Source organism: Marmota marmota, unplaced genomic scaffold (assembly GCF_001458135.2).
Source record: "Marmota marmota marmota unplaced genomic scaffold, marMar, whole genome shotgun sequence".
Classification (NCBI taxonomy): Eukaryota; Metazoa; Chordata; class Mammalia; order Rodentia; family Sciuridae; genus Marmota; species Marmota marmota.
In genome coordinates, this window is record NW_025999932.1 from 29,000,729 (window position 1) to 29,018,810 (window position 18,082).

The window sequence follows — 18,082 nt, forward strand, 5'->3', positions numbered from 1 at the left end:
ATGTCCTTTTAAAATAAAAATCCTGTTTGAGGAAATGGAATATTTCCTTACCATAACAGCTCCTCACTGCTGGTAGCCTCTTCTGAAATTGGAATGTACCCTCCTCGAGGTGAATGGGACATATAAACAGGATATGTGGAAGCCACTGCTTTTTTCATGAGTTATCAAAGAAAAGGTTTGGAATTCCAGGTTTCTCTAGATCTGATCCTAATTTCAGTGGCTGGAAGCAGCTCCTGGGAAATCAGACTTCACAGTTGAAGAGGCATGAGTGGGGCTTGGGGAGACTGCCTTCTATTTTAGCTACTTGGAGGAAAGTAGACTATTTGATGACTTCCCACTGAATGACTTCATCACTTTTCAATATATTTTTTTCAGATAGGGAAATGGGCTCAGAAAAATTAAGCTATTGTTCTATATTTCCATGGTTCAATAGAGGTTGTTTTGGAATTAAAATTTAGGTCTGCATAACAATTAAACTTTGCTTCAGTTTAAAATTTTCCATGGATACTGGTGTCCTTTTAATCTCTCAATAATACCCATCCCCAAATGATTACTCTTGGCTAACCCTGGGTTAACAAAAATACCACCATTGTTTTCCTATTTATTCTCATAGCTGGCATATGGATTGCAATGCCAGATACTGGGGCCTCTTTCCCTAGCCTCTGTTTTCTGTTGCTAAAGCAAAATACCTGAGACTGAGTAATTTATGAAGAAAATTAATTTATTTAGATCATAGTTCTGGGAATTTCAAAAGCACCAGCGTCTGGTGAAGGCATCATTGTTTCATTGTGATTCATGGTGGTTTGTTCACTGCCTCTGTAACACATCCAGTACACAGCTTGGATCTCTGCCTCTTCTCTGGTCAGATGCCAGGTCAAACTCTCCAGTCTCTACCAGTAACTCCCATGACATAGTCCAGTAGCCAATGAAGAGAAAGATGATTCAAGTACCTGTGGCATTAGGGATCTGCTGGGAGTCTGAGACAAGAGGAAGGAGATATGCTAAATAGACAGGCAGCAGAACCTGGCTCTTGAGCGAAGTGGAACAGCCAGCCTTCACTCTGGCTCCCTGAAGTGCAATCCAAGTCATTGCATCACACATCTCTCCTAGGCCTTGCCAAGGTCCCCAACACAGAAGCCAATGGAATAGGAATCATATCTACAATTACTAAATGTTTCCATTATTCAGGAGAGGACAAAGAAGGACTTGGTATAAAGGAAGGTTGGAAGGATATGCTGACCCATCTAAGAAATGGCACCTTAGTTACATTCTGATGACTGTCCGAGGTCTCTCTAAGCTCCATGTCTTCAAAGTACGTTATTGCAATCAGTTTCTTGGTTTAATGTGCAGAGGCAGTAAACAAAACACAAAATAAAAAAGATGACAAGCAGCTGGCTAGTACCATCTAGTGGTAGCAAAGAAACAATGTATTTAATGACCTTTTCAAAAGGGGAGACTGAAACCTTAAGTTCCTTTGCATTCTGGGGTGCGCTTATAATTTATCATTCAAGATATGGAGCTTCATATTTCTCCATGAGAGATGAAGAGCTGGTCAATACCAGGGTACCTGTCATAGAGAAAGAATCAAGATATTAAGATTAAGCTTATTTCAATGCTTTGAAATAGAGGCACACAGGATTGCACAAATAGCTCATTTTCTGTTTCAATGTCTCTTGCGAAAAGGGATGGTGCTGCTGATCATTGTGTAGGGGCTGAGAGTTTCCTGAAAACCGGATGCTTTACTTTCAAGCCTTGTCATTTGGAATCCAAACTGGATAACATTCTGGCTATGGCATTGGTTTTCAGGACTTCATTGTTTGTGGCACCTGCCTCCTTTTTTCCTGGGTAGAATCTCAGAGTAGCAAATGCTTGCATCTCATTTCTTCAAAGGATTTTTAGCTGATACAGCTGCATTCCACTCAGTAAGTAATCATAATTACTGTATGCCAGGTAAACCCTTTTGTTATATTGGCCAATTTAATCCTTAAAACCACTTTGAAGCAGGTACTATTGGTTTCATTTACTTAGGAGGAAGGCAAGGCTCAGAGAACTCATGAGCCTTGTCAAAGGCCACACAGTTCATGATGGTGGTGCCGGGAATCATATGGGAATGAATTTACTATCTCTATCAGGCACACAATAACCACTGTAGAGGATATACACATCACTTTAGCATAGTCCTCATCCTGAGAAAACATCTGATGCTTTTAGGAAGGTAGGACAGGCATAAACACAAAAACAAACCCAGGGACTCTCTGCAAGATAGTTGTGTTTTTAGAGATTGCTGACTGTTGGACAAGCCTACTGAGAATAAGAGACAGACTAAACTATCCATTTTCATCCCCATCAAAATACCCTTAACCTGTGGCAAGACACTCAGAATATGTTCAATCCCCATGACCTATCCAGTGACCCTTATTTAAATGTGCCTGACTTGTCTATAACCCGTGAGATGACACCACTGTGTACAAGAAATTCAGGGTTAAGAAGATGAATCCAGAGATTCTGGAGTCTGGGAGATCTATTAGGAGAAGCTGTGATGCTCTGGGTGTTAGGAGAGGCCTCTGGACTGAGGTTCCAGCTGTGGAAGTGCAGAGGCAGAGCTAAGAGACCAGACATCGTGACAAAACAGTAGAAAGTCATTGGGACTAGATGTTAGAGAGGAGGAAAAAAAAATGATTGGTGACCAGAGGAGGTTGTGTGTTTGTGTGTGTATGTGTATGTGTATGTGCCTGTGTGTATGCCTGTGTGAATGTGAACGCATGACTGAGTGTAAGTGGATGTGAGAGTATGTGTGAATGTCAGTGTAAGTGTGAGTGTGTGCATATAAGAGTGCAAATGAGCATGAGTATGTGAGTGTTCAAGGGACTATGAGTGAGAATGTCACACATGGCCTCTGACTTGTCAACCAGAATGGGAAACAGCTTCTCTACTCTAACCTACCCCACAGGGGTTGATCACATTGAGCTTCCTAAAGAGGAGAGGTTTAGATAAAATTAAGATAAAGGGTAACCTTTTTATGGGATGTGGTGGATAGAGAGAAAAATTGGCTCCCCACTCTCCAATTGCCTTATTGTACTTCCAAGTCCTCTGGATGGAAGGGATTGATGCCGGATATGGATAATCCATCTCGAAAATCAATTAAGTTTGAGGGGCAGAGGTACAGCTGGAAAGCATGGTGGAGTTAGGACAACCAGAGTTTCCACTGTGTGACTAAGGTTCAATCTTTGTGTAGTATGCATACAAACATCAATGAACACACTCAAATGAAAGTGTACAAATACACATGTACACATACACATATGAAAATATACACATGTGTACAGTTGCAAAGACATAATATACACAAACATGTGCATCTATGCAAATACACATACACACGTATACACACATATACACATGTACACACACACATATAAACACATAAGTACATAAACACAAACACAAACAGAGCAGGGTTTCCTCATAGGATGTTAGAAGAGAAGAAAGAGTTGTTTCCTTCTTACTTGATACACACTTAAAACCTGAGCAGAGAAAAACGCATGTAGTTATTATTAGCTCAACTTAAATAATCTTGCTTGGGGGCACAAAATAGAGTAGAGCAAGGAACTAGAACAATTTTATGGGCAGGTCTTTCTGACCACTATAAAGCAATTAATTTACTGAGACCTATTCAATCTAAGTCAGAATATATTAAGTTTAACTTTTCTCTCTCTTTCCCAAGGCGAAAATGATGTGAAGCTATTCTTTAGAGAATTCTCTCGACAAGGAATAAAATGATGGATTTATTGTTGTGCCTGTTGAATTTGAGGTGATAGTGGGACACCCTGAGACTGATGTGCTCCCCAGGGAGCAGGGTGGGGCAGATTATAGGTGAGAATCACTGCTATAAATATAAATGTGGACATGAGCAGGATAGAGGGACATTTTTATTAGGAAGTGAAAGAACTCAGACATATTTCAGAGAAAGAGTACCACTGGGAGTGTCAGCTAATATTATTAGGTAAACACCATTAAAAGAATGTCAGTATTTAATGAAGCCCCCCTGAATGTACTGTAATTCAATCTTAAGTAATATACTCAAGGGGCTGAGAATTTGTTGATCTAAGTTTATTTGTTTATTTTTAGTCACATGGAAAAAAGGCTCTCTCATTTGTAAGCCACTGCCTTAGAGAAAGGCTATGTATATATATATGACTTCAAACTACAAAATCATAATTAATTGGGGACTTACAGTAGACTCAGAAAGTGATACAAATTGCTCTGGAATTGAATTATATTTATAGATAATTGGAAGGTATGGGTGAGCAAGGAGAGAGGGGAAGATTGAGCAGGAGGAGAGGTGTATCATTCTATCAAGGCTCACGTTATACTGTGAGGATATTACCTAACTTGGAATCACTAATTATATGAACTGGTTTTAAACTCTTGGGTTTTAGAAATAAACTTTTGAGCTAGGAAAAATAATTGTCATATATGCCTGACAATAAGGTAAGCTTTTCTTTACCTCAAATAATTATCATATGGAGAAAAAGGAGTTTGATATTAGACATTACATTCTTAATTCCCCTATTTTGAACAATAAAGACATATTTAAGGAAAACACCTTTGTCTAAAAATACCTTAAGCAAAGCTAATTTTGAAAAAAAAATTTAAGAAGACCAAGTTTTAAAACAAAACAATTTAAATCATAACACTTTAATTATTCTCATGTGTTTAAGACCAGGCAATTTTAAGTGTTGAGTATAAAGAAGTTTTAATGTCTTAAAGATCGTTTTTAAAAGCAATACAATAGGTGATAATATCGTAAAGATTTCAAATTAATACGTACAAGACAAATAAAAAAGTCTCCTAAAGCATTATATGAACGGGTTTGTGTGGCATCCACACAATTGAAAAGAACCATCTCCAGATCAATAGCAGAAGAGTGAGTCAACCAAGGGTGAAGGCAGTGAAGACAAGATGTGTGTGAGGAATCCATATACAATTGTTTCAAACGCGGCATTGCCAGATGGGTATATTTTTAAGTTTGTATTTTTAAGTATATATGTGAAGCTAAATGAATCAATCAGATATTAGTAGGCATTTTAATTGATAATGTCTATATTTCAATTAGCCAGAATCTTTCTCTTTGGAGTGCAGGAGTTGGAAGAGAGGAAGGTTAATTATTTCATTAGAAGCATGGAGAAAGTCTTGCCTTTTGGCATTTCCATATGCTTCAAAAGGAGATGCCACATCTCCTCTCTGGGTACCTTCCTGACTGACAGGTTGCTTGTGTGTACTTGGAAGCCTGATGTCAGAGAAGGTTGCAAGGCAGGAGGAACTAGCTCTGCAAGTGGGCTTCGGCCTCTTTCTTTTGCCACAGTGGCAATGGGACTCTGATTCCAGCCATTTGTTCTAGCGCCCAGGCCCTTTCTAGATGGTGTGAACATGAAGCGTTTCTTAAACTTTTCTGTAAAATTACTCAGACAAAATAGAGTACAGGCTAATTCATCTTGGAATCTTGGAATGTTTCATTTTTTGTCTTAGAAATACATGTCACTGGGCTGGGTGCTGTGACACATAAGGTAATCCCAAGTGACTTGGAAGGCTAAGGAAGGAAGATCACAAGTTCAAGGCCAGCTTAGGCAATTTATCGAAGCCCTAAGCAACTTGAAAAAACTCTGTATCAGAATTAAAATAAGTAAATAAGTAAAAAGAGCTGGGGATGTGACTCAATGATTAAGTCTCCTTTTTTTCAATAATGGGGGGGGAGAGGAGAGGAAGAGAGGGGGGGTGCATGCCATTTTTATATTCTTTTACATAAGTAAATTATTTTTTAAAAAATAACTCCATGTTTATCCGTTTTCAACTTTCATGTCATAGTGTGGGACCATGTGTACCCCAGTGGTGACCATTCCCTCAGTTGAGACATATGGCACATACCTGGCCTTTGGAGGCAGAAAAATATAGTGGCCTTGTGACCTATAACAATTTGACCTTGGGATACAATAATGCTGAGCTTTGTTTTTCTTATCTATCCAATGGGGATATATCCTGGAGGATTGTAAATGAGAAACCAGATATAAGAGGTATAATAAAGATCAGCTTCTACTACGTACCAAGCTACTCTCAGAGATGGAGCAGCTTGGAGACATATTCAGTGACATAGACTTGCCCACTCTCAAGCCTGGAGTGGCTAAAATGCTAACCTCACACTGATTCTTTCAGAGGTCTCCTAACAAGGTCATGCATTACTTGCTGTGGACAGACACACTATAATCCACCTAATTCTTGGATTGGGTCTTTGAAGTTTTGAAGTGGAGCAGTGTGAGAGGACTTTTTTTCTAGAAGTTTTTCTAGTAAGGAATGAGGCAGCTACTTATCCACATCCTTCTTGTATTCTCACTTCTTCCCCCTATCATTCCATCTCCAAACCTCTTTAGTCACTGATTCTTTCCTCCATTGGAATTCTTCTTAAAGACAACAAAAGCCTGTTAATTATCATACACCATTATTACTATGTGTGTGGTGTGTGTGGTGTGCTGGGGATTGAACACAGGGCCTCAAGTGTTCTACCTCTGAGCTACACTCCAGGCCCTTTTTATTTTATTTTTTGAGGTCTTGCTATGTTGCCCAGGCTGGCTTTGAAATTGTGATTTTTCTGTCTTGGCCTCCTGAGTAGCTGGGAGTTTAGACCTGTGCTACCATGCCTGGCTTTTTAACAATCATTTTTTGTCTCATTTGATTATATGAGTTTTCAGCTTTGAAACATTTCTCGCTCGCTTTCTGCAGAACTTCTCTAATAGTTTTCTTCCTTTCCCCCACCTTCCTTTGTAATGGCTTGCTTCATTCAGCTTTTAAATACCTTTGTGCTGTCCCCAGTCTTTTATATTCTGACTCTATTCTCTCTCCTTTGTGTATTTGCTGGGAATCATCTCTTCATATGAACATGACAATGAGTCTCTGGTCTTCCTCTGTCCAATTCACACTCTACACAGTATAGTGATTTCATTATAAAGTAGCTTATGGGAGTTGCTGCAGTATATGCATACCAGATAATGATTTGGGGGGCCTGGCATTAGAGGCAGGATAAAATTATGATAATGGGTCAATCTCGATAGGATAGTTATGCTGTTACAAAAAAACAACTCCACAATCTCATTGGTTTATTACAACGAGAACTCTCTCACACCAAACAATTTCCATGGATCAGCTGACAGCTTTCCTTTACATCATCCTCATTTGGGGACTCAGGCTGCTAAAGTAGACTTTATCTGAAACTTTGCTTTTTGCCAACACAGACAGAAAGAGAGCGCACACAAATGTGTATTGGCTGTTCAAACTTCTTCCCAGGAATCACCTATATCGCTTCTGAAAAAATTCCACTGGCTAAGGAAGGTCCTGCGTCCAATTTTAAGAAGGCATTGTATTGTGTCCTATCATGGGCCGGGAGGAGAGTAGAAAATGAGATGAACAGCTCTAATGATACCCCCACTGTAGCACACAGCAGATAGTCAGTTTCCTTCTAACATTCACAAAGTACTTACCCCTTTCCTAAGAGATTATAGCCTAAAAGTTCCATAAGTCACTTCATCCCATCCAAGATCTCTGAGGGTTGCCTTTGGTCACTTTGATTCTAACATGTCTCCTCTTGTGAAGAGACCTCTACACTAATATGGAAAGGTGTCTGTCTCCATACTCCCGATATTCCACAGTATAACAGGGTCAGAGGAGCCAGAATGGACGCTCAGAGGAAGAATGCAAGATACACATTCATATGGTATGCAGCAGGTGCCCTAGGTAGAGGTCGCAGCAGTTGCCTGCCCTGAGAACAGGTAGTGCTCTTTATGATTAGGTCTCAGATCAGTTCTGGTTTTCCATAACTCTTGGCTCTGCCCTCTGTGAGGCTGTTCCTTTTCCATTACCCTGCCTGGGTATTGCTAGCATATGTCTTCATTACGTGCTGCTGTGTTTTCTCAGTCCACTCCCTGCTTATTGATTTTTGAGGAACTGAGGGTCATTTTAAATTTCAAAAAGTCCAAAAGTCTCCTTTTCTTTTGCAATATGACTCTCTCAACACCAGAAATTCTTATCTTTTTCCAATCACAGCCTCAAGCTTCAAGAGCATCTTAGTTTCCAAATCAGCTATGTTTGTTTACTTTCTTGTCTTTGTGAGCTACCACCCTCATCTCTCCTAGGGCTTGTCAGGCACCGGTGGAAAGCTACCTTTAGATTCTTTCCCCCAAGCCATCTTAACCAGTTGGAAAGACTTACTGGACACTAAACTTTAACCTGATGTTTGTTCTAAGCTAATTTAATTGGTCCAGAGATTTTAAAAATGGGTCTCATGACAAATGCTTTATTTTGTATGAGGCTCAGTTTTAATGAACCATCTTTGCTAACAATTTAAAAAAATGTTTGAGATTGAGAAGCAGTGTGTCTTTGCAGTGCCAACATTTTCTGATTTTCTGAGTTCTCTCCATTCATTTTTTATATTATCCTTGAAAATTAGCCATTGCTTTTTTGAGCCCATTTCTTTCTCAGGATACCATGTTAAATATAGTCAATCTAACCACATACATTACTGTTTTTTGACCTTTTCCCAAATTGCTATTAGCTCATTTTGTTTGTGATCTGCCTAAAAAGCTAAATACAGAGAGTTTTCCAATTGATTTTTTTTTCTAACTCAAAAATGGGTCACATCTTTGTAGGATCCAGTATTAGTTTCCTTGCTACTAGCCTCCTGCCCAACAACTGATGCACACTTTTAAAACTTTCTTCATTATGGAATCCCACTCCTGGTTATAGTATCTGGTAACATTGTGACCCTTTTGTAGCCCTTGCAATATTATAATCAGAGAAGCTGTTGCTATGGTCAACTGAGAGAGTCTTTTATAAGGTGACATAGTTATGGGAGTGACTAAGCTGTCACATTTACCATATTTTATTTTCTAGAAGCAAGTTACAGGATTTTCCCATATTCAAGGGGAAGGCATTATACAAGGTCAAAATTCATTGGAGGTTTATCTCATACTTCCTCTCCTTTAGGTCTATTCATTTTCCCTTGCAGATATACATGACAGAAAAACTTTACCACTCCATATCACTTAAACCAGCTCTTTGCTTGAATTTTTTCTTAGATCTTAACTGCTATTTGAACAGTCTCCAGATTGCATTGATATGATAAAACTACACATTTTTTTAACAATAAGACATTAATAATGTTAATCTTCTGATATAAATTCACAATGCCATCACATGTATAGTATATAGAAAATCATAACTGTGTAATTTGAAATAGAAGTAGGCTCAGCGGCAATCCTGTTTTACAATTTACTTCATTATTCAATAATATAGCATAACATTCCAGTGCCATTAAATATGATTTTATAGCATAATTAGTAATTGTTGTACTGTATAGTATTATATAAATACCTCCTGCTTATGAAACTGGTTTATTTTTGTTGGACATTTAGATTATTTCCAATTTTATTTTATTTTGTAAAATATATTTTTAGTTGTAGTTGGACATAATGCCTTATTTTATTTATTTTTATGTGGTGCTGAGGATTGAACCCAGTGTCTCACACATGCTAGGCAAACACTTTACCACTGAGCCCCAGCCCCAGCCCCAGATTATTTCCAATTTTAAATTTTAAATTTAGATCTTACTGTGGAAGTTCTTTATTAAACTCTCCCATAGTTATCTTTGTCTACAATTGCAAATATTTTTGGTGGGATAAATCCCTAGAAGGACATTTTTGTGTCTCAAAGAGTATGTGAATTTAATAAATGATCCAGCAAATTGCAGTGCAGAAATGTAGTCTAACCAGCAGCGTACAAGAGAGCCCAAAACAGAATTGTGTGTATGTGTGTGTGCTTAGCTATAGTTTTCTGTTATTTTTCTAGCATATTGCTATTTTTTTCCTTTATATAGTTAATAAATGTTCTTTGAAACAGGTTGGAAATTTCAGAAGTCTCTAACATAAAATTAATATACTCTTTGCTTTTCTAGTTCTGTGCATCCTCCAAACACCTTGCTGTAAATCTCTCCAAACCATCCTTAAGTGTCTTTGCCCTTTCTAATTTAATAGTTGAGAAATGGCTTCTCATTGTTGCTTTAATTTAATTTCCTTAACCTATTAGTGAGGCTAAACAGTTCTGGCCTTGGTAATTGGCATTTTTCTTTTCTTAGTTTCTTGTTGATTTCTTTTCATGGTCATTAACCATTGTGAAGTCAAACATTCACCACCTTTAGATGATATACTTTCAGTATTATTCATAACCCTTAAATTTTAGTTTACTTCCCTTTCCTGCACAACATCATTTTTGCACACTATTTCAGAGCACAAATAACTTGAGTTTGAGAAATAAAAATCCTTTTTTTTTTCTTTTTTTGGGGGAGATGGTGTTGGGGGTACCAGGGATTGAACTCATGGGTACTTGACCATTGAGCCACATCCCCAATCCTATTTTATATTTTATTTAGAGACAGGGTCTCACTGAGTTGTTTAGTGCCTCACCTTTGCTGAGGCTGTCTTTGAACTCAGGTCTTTTTGTCTCACTCTCCTGAGCCCCTGGGATTACAGGTGTGTGCCACCAACCCTGGCTTAAAAGTGTTTAAGGTAGATCAAAGACCATTCCTAAAATATTTTTTATTATGAAATACTTCAGTTTCCAAGTTATGGCTCATTTATTTCAAGTAAAACTCAATATTACATAACTTCAATATACTGAAAGTATTTAAGATGCACCCAATGTTATTGTAATAAGATTTTTTCTATATTAGAAAAATCCACAAAAATGTGTTCAAAGGGCAATATCCTGTTTGTACTTCTGTATTGTGTCTTTTCTTTGATATTTCAAAGAAATATCTTTTGACATAAATATTCCTTTAGTATAAATACTAATATTTGACTGCAATATTAAGCCTAAAAGAATTCATATGCTTCCTAAAATTGCCCAGGCACAAAACTAAGAGTAAAATGTATACTATGAAATGCTGACATATTTCCTGATAGCTTGGGAACAGGGTTAAGCTTAGAAGGCATGTTCCATTTGCAGCAGGTGGATTCTCCTTTTACTTCTTTCATTTATGAAACCCCCAAGTACCTCTGTGAAGACATCAGACTTAGTGAGAGAGATGAAAGGTAACAGGCAGAGCTTAGTGGAGCTAACTTTCAAAGCAGTTTTTGTTGTTCTTTTTCCTTGTCCTTGGAAATAGGCCATAGAATCTAATTTACAATTTTACAAATCTATGCTGAAGACAAGGAACTTAGGGGTAGTCTGTTTCTTATTGATCTTGCCCTCTCTTTGTTGGGCTGTATCAATCTGCTCCAGGGTTTCCCTTCATTTTCTATTTTCTTGCATGCTGGATGTTATACTATACGTTGGATCTGGAGTATCTACCCAAAGTTTGGTACCCAGATTGTGGTGCTATTGGGAGGTGAGGGATGCTTGGAGGTAAGGCCTAGCTGAAGGAAGTAGGCAATTGAGGGTGTATCTTTGAGGGTACACATTGTCCTTGCCCCCCACCCCGCTTCCTGGGTGCAATAAGCAGTTTTGCTTTTTCACACATAGGCCCAGAAACAAAGGAGTCAAGTGCCCAGGCACTGAAACTGAGCCAAGATAAACCCTTCCTCTTTTTAATTTGTTTATGTCAGGTACTTTGTCACTGCGATGGAAAACTGACTCATACTGCATTCACAGCATATTTTCTTTACAGAACTTTTTTTTTTTTAATACTAAGACTAGTGTTTACTGGTAAGAGGGATTTATTTTAAATTTGAAAATGATAGGCATATCCATGACTAGGATATATATTCAAATTCAGCACAGAAAAACATGTGATTACAGACCTCAGCAATGAAAACACCCAAGAAGAAAGTTAGGAGAACAAATTGTATTCAGCTTTGGAAATGAAGAAACCCGAATTCAGCAAACAATGTGAATCCCAAAGCCCATGTATGGGAGGAAGTAGCTACCACTTCAGATATATCTGTTAAATGTAGTGTGTAGATACAAAGGTACTAAGAGATTATTTTCAGAACTTGTTTGTAGATCAATAACATTTCCTAGTGAAAATAAAATAATTTTAAAAATCTGTACAGGGAAAAGAGAGAGAAAATGTTGACGATTTTCCCCCAGTAGCCACCCTCAACTGTGTGACAGAGCACCACCTTCTCAGTAATCCCTTCCTTGCTATGCTCACTGCTGTCACTTTTTCTCTTAGCCAGGCCATGTCCTCTCCTGTCACAACTGTAGCATTCCTTACAAGCCACACTGGAGAATGATTTCAGTATAACTACAGCTGAGAAAATTAATTAGAACCTGTTTAATACCTAATAAAAATTGGGCCAACCCTGGAAAAAAAAATCACCCCAGAGAAAAGAGGATGTAAAATAAGTACAGCTGAAAAAAGCAGATTAAAGCATAAGATTTGGATAAAAAATCTCCTTGGACTACATTCTCAGTCTTTCTATCAGGCAGAAAAGTGACCCTTGAACTCAGCAGGTGAACCCTTCCCTCTTCCTGCAGACTGTCCAATCCTCTACCAGCTACGAGGTGACTAACCTTATGGGTAATGTTCATTGTAATGTGTAATGTGTTATATTTAGGAAAAATGAGTCCCATTTCTTCATGAACATATTCTGGATTTAATGTTGGAATGCATTGCCTTATGTCATTTGTTTTCTACGAATTCTGGATTACTCAATGGTTTTAAGGCTTTTCTCTTGACTACTTCTAGAAGTTTCATGACTTTAGTTTTTACAGTTGGGTCTATAATCTGGGCTGAATTAATTTTTATGGATGATATAAAGTAAGAATATAATATTTTAATTTTTCCCAAATGTATATTCAGTTATTCCACTGTCATTCATTGAAAAGTCTATTTTTTTCTCTCATGGAATTACCTTGGCACTGTTGTTAAAAATCTATCAACCATGTGTGTAAGCTCTTTGCTGATTACTAGAATGACAAGTTTTTTCATATGCTTCTGACTTATTTGGCACCAAATATTTAAAAACAATATTTTGCATGTTTGAAACTATGAAACAGCAAATACAGGACATATATTGGTTTAAAAAATCTGTGGACCATAAATGTGTGAGTCTATTTCTGGAATTAATTTTTGTTCATTGTTATATGTGTTTAATCTTATTGCATCACTACTATAAAGTTCTGCTGTTTGAATGGCATTGTTAAGAATATGGAAAAGCAAGCCCTAGCACAGGAAAAGATATTCCAATGCACATATGTAACAAAGGCTATATCTCCTAAATGCATAAGAAACTCTCACAGCTCAGTAATGAGAAGAAAACAACCCAATAAAAACTGGTAAAGCATTTTAACATAAGTGACACAAGATATGCAAGTGAGTGAGCTCATGAAAAGGTGCTCAACATTAATCGTCAGGGAAATGAAACTGAACACCAAAATAGATACCACTGCATAACCAGCAGAATAGACTAAAGTTTAAACCTTGATATTACCATGGGTTGACAAAAATATATGTTCGGGTTTGAAAATTTATCCTCAATGAACATACAGAGTGCTCTAGTTCAGAGGCAGATTGGTTTTATTGTTTACATCATAATAAGTGCACCATCCCTTGCTGTTCCATTGATCATCCCTATGGCAATGCCTAAAAAGTCAGATGACAAAAACCCTTACCCAAGTGGCTGCATCTCCCATTGGCAAGAGATGGATAAAAGGGATAAATTACTCTGTTTCTAGCCGAAGCAGAGGCAGCTGCCTCCTCTCCTCCCATTAGGAGGTTGAAAAACCTTTTTTTCCTTGGAGAGGAAGGGAAAAGGATTCTAAATTCTCACTCTATTAAAAACAAAATTACATCTCTTTGATGGTCAGACAAACCCCTTTGTGTCCTGCTTTTATTACCTAGATAAGTCTCCAAGGCCATGAGTTTCATTTTTTTTTTCTTGAAACATACATATTGTTCAAATAATTATCTGAGGGATCGTTACATTGAGGTAGCTCGATGTCCAGGATTCCTGTGTAAGCAAGCAGGAACCTAACTCAGAAGTTAAAAGAAAATAAAACTCAAAACTCATCCAGTCACAGGCAACCAAATGGGAATTAGTTTCACTGTCTTGAACTTCCCAACAGGAAGTCCCTAAGAGGCAATTGTTCAGTCTTTAACCAACCAAATAATTCCTTTGCTCTGTTTCCATATTCACCCTAGAAAAATCTTCCCCTCATGACTCCGCAGCAGAACCCCTAGAGCACACTTGGCCTGGAGCTGTCGGGTTTATGAATTTCTGGCTACACAAACTCTTTACAGTTTTAATGTGCAAAACTTTATCTTTTATCAAAACATACATCTAGTCTTAGAGAAATCTCTCTGGAGTTCTCTCTCTGTACATGCAGTTGTAAATTAACTTCTCAAGACTCATTCCTATCTCAGGATCCCATGTTATTTTTAGCTCTAATTCTTCAGAAACACAAAAATATTTTCTTTATATACTGTAATGTGGACCCATTGGAATATTATGGGTGGGAATGCAAAAAGACACAACTACTTAAGAATTTGGGAGTTTTTTTTTTAATTAAAGTTAAATATACAATTATCAAAAGACCCAGCAATCCTGCTCTTGAATATTTAAGAGGAATGAAAACATCCACATAGACTTGCTTGCAAATATCACAATGGTTTTATTTATTGGTAAAAAGGTAGTGATGTCTCAAATGTGCAACAACAGGAGAGGGAAGATAAACAAGTTGGGTATATTCGTACAGTGAAATACGATTCAGGAATAAAGAGAAATGAAGCTCTCATTCTTTTTAACATGTATGCATCTCAGAAACATTATGCTGAGTGGAAGAAGAAAGACACTATATATATAATATTATGGTATTATTCCATTGATATGAAATTCTAGAGAAGGCAAAATTAGCCCAGAGTAACTGAAAGCCAGTGGTACCCGGGGAAGGGGTAGAAGTGCATTTGGATTGCAAACTAGCTTAAAGAAACTATGGGGTAAGTGGAAATGTTTTACATCTTAATTGTACTGGTGGCTACATTTATTAATGAGTATTCACATTTTCAACACTTATTGAATTCTTTATTTCAAATGTGTGTATTTCATTTTGTAAATCTTACTCCAGTAAAGTTGGTAAATTAATGGTTCATTCTTTTTTGCATAGAATTGTTAGGATAATTTGGTATAATTTTTTTTTTCAGTTAAATACTGACCCACATAGTGAGCAAAATCAATCGTGTGAATTTGTCTTTAATGTGTTACAGTATTATGGTGTGTCTCATAAGTCAGGTGATTAACTTAATATATAAATTATGTTTAAGTTTTAGATCTCAAATAGCTATTTAGAGCCTTAGGCTTAAATAAAAGAATAAATAAATAAGAGAGTTGTATTGGGTAGTAGATTAACTCTACTACCAGTTAAATCTTCAAAGATTACCTATAAGTAAATATAGGTCAGGAGAAAAATCTTTTGATATGTTAAGCCGAGTATAGTTGAGTTGTAGCGCTTTTCTGTTTGACTACTATAAAGACCACAACATTAGGGCCCTTGACATTATAATACAATGAAATGTTGAGGGATTAAGTCATAGAAATTTTACAATAAATAAGGTCACACCAGTACAAGGTTTAGTAGGGAATCAGACAGAAGGACAAAGTGACTTAAAAAAAAAGCAAGCAGACTGTAATTTGAAGCCACCACAGCTGTCAACAGTTTGATCTCTGTCACACAGCAAATTTGTAATGAAGAAAAGGGGCCAGGTAAAGAGATACCTTACTTCATTTTCATATAAAGCCATTCATGTAATTCAACAAAATGTTTTCCTACATTGTCCTGTCAAAACTTATCTGTGAAAGCTCTATAAATCCCAGGATATCATAAATCTTTCCTTTAATTAACTTATTTGTTGCAGTAAAATTAAGGCAGTAAATTCAGAGAGGGAAGGTAAGATCTTTTATATAATACATTATGATATTGCAGCCTATTAAATATAACTTTATCAGATTTGAGCTAGAAAAACTACATTGCCCAGTGTTAACTTGAAGAAAATACTTAGGCTAATAAGTCTGAATATCATATAAAGTTGGTGATTAAACCCCATATTATGATCATGACTTAATGAAATTTGGATGTCAGAGCCTTGCCAGATTTTTAACCTTTTTATAGTATTGTTTCTATGGGAAAACTAGATAAAAGTATTGTTTGATCTTAAGAAATTGCACTAGGACAAATGAATATCTGCATGCAAAAGAATGACATTGTGTCCTTGTCTCACACTGTAAACAAAAATTAATGAACAACCAGTCAAATATCTAAATATAAGAGTTGTTTTTTATAGATATATTGAAGTAAAGGCCCATACCATCCAGCATGTGATCTCTTTCTGGTTGATTAAAATATTGTAAATTGACTGTGATGATGGCACATTTTTTTCAATATACTAAGAACCACTTAATTGTATACTTTGGGTAAATTTATGGTGTGTTAATTATAACTCAATAAAGTCGTTATAAGAATAATTTTATTTGGCAGTAGTGATATATGATTGTAATCCCAACTACTCAGAAAGTTGATGCAGAAGAATTGCAAATTTGAGGCCAGAATCAGCAATTTAGAGAGGCCTTAAGCAACTTATTGAGAACCTGTCTCAAAATAAACAATAAAAAGGGCTAGAAATGTGGCTGTGTGGTACTGGGCCCAATCCCTAGTACAAAACTACTACTAATAATAACAACAATCATAATTTTATTTGCTTTATTATTATATAAAATAATTTTCTAGCAATCAGTGCACTGTAAAAACAGAGCTAATGTATATATTGATGAACTTAAGAAAAGCTATAAGTTTGAGATGTTCCCACATATTTTTCAAAATCATTGAACATCTACTATGATATATAGATTTCAAAAGATGAATATATGAAGAGATTTGTAATTTTTATGCTATGGTATGTTATCAAGTTATGATAAAGAGTTTTATGATTGCTGGAACCAATATTCAGATGTATTATCAGAGTAGACATTTTTACATGAAAAAATTCTTGTTTTCTGCAAAATTGTTAAATGCGACTCACACACACATGCATACACACACACACACATTCACACACACTAAATGGGTTTTCTCATGGAGAAGGTATAGGCTAGAGGAAGCCACAGGTCAGGAGGAGATTCTAGAGGACAGTAACTCAGTTTCATGGTAGGACCCATGAGCATAAGGTACCTCTTGTAATGTTGCCACACTTATGATATGACCATAGACTACTTCATGTCTAAAGTTACAAGTGGGTCTATAGTAGCCCTTAAAACACCAACATTACATACCAGTATGAGTCACACAAGACCTACAAAATCTGAGATTTCTTAATAGTAACTTAAAACAGAAAGTTGTATTTTCTTGGAATCCCAAACCCAGCATTCCAATAATTGCCAGGAAAACAGAACAAAATACACTGTATCAAGAATGCCAATATGAGTCTGGGGTTGGTGCTCAGTGATAGAGTGCTTGCCTATCATGTTTGAAGCACTGGATTCAGTCCTCAGCACCAACTAAAAATACCTAAATAAAATAAAGGTATATTTAAAAAAAATAAAAGAATGCCAATATGGTGCCAAAATGTCACTGATCCCCAGATTGGCCAAGAGTGAAGGGAATAATACCATCAAACAACCATGTAAAAAGTCTCTCTTGAGCCTTCAGAGCTGGTCTCTTGTGCAAATCACCAGGGGAACTTGGGAGCCTCACTAGGATTGAAAACCCTAGGGAGGGCATAGAGCCAGACTTCCTGATTTGGCACATCTGGAGGTGTTAGAGAACAAGTGACAGCAGAATGCCCTAGCAGCTTCTGGGCAGCCAGCACCAGTGGGGTTACTTCAATCAGGGAAGAGAGAATAAAGAGTTTAAGGGAGCCCTCAGGCTCGATTTTAAACAATGTGGCTCAGCTGTGGACTGCTGAGAAATAGTAGCAGCGAACAGATGAGGCATCTGTGAGGATGAAGGAGCTCCCTTTGAACAAAGGCTTCAGGCTGAGTTGAGTGCAAGTGGCCCACTCTCAAACACCTGTGGGTTCAGCAAACAGTGTTTGCAGCTATTAATCAAA

The 18,082-nt window shown here is 37.0% G+C and overlaps 1 long non-coding RNA gene across 2 annotated transcripts in view; it reads right to left on the reverse strand.

Moving 5' to 3' along the window:
- Nucleotides 1-464: 464 nt before the first annotated feature.
- LOC125616122 overlaps nt 465-18,082 on the reverse strand; it is a 160,326-nt gene continuing 142,708 nt past the window's right edge. For both annotated transcript variants that reach the window (XR_007346752.1, XR_007346749.1), the window contains one exon: nt 465-1,567. This is a non-coding gene — a long non-coding RNA (uncharacterized LOC125616122). The remainder of the gene's footprint in view (nt 1,568-18,082) is intronic.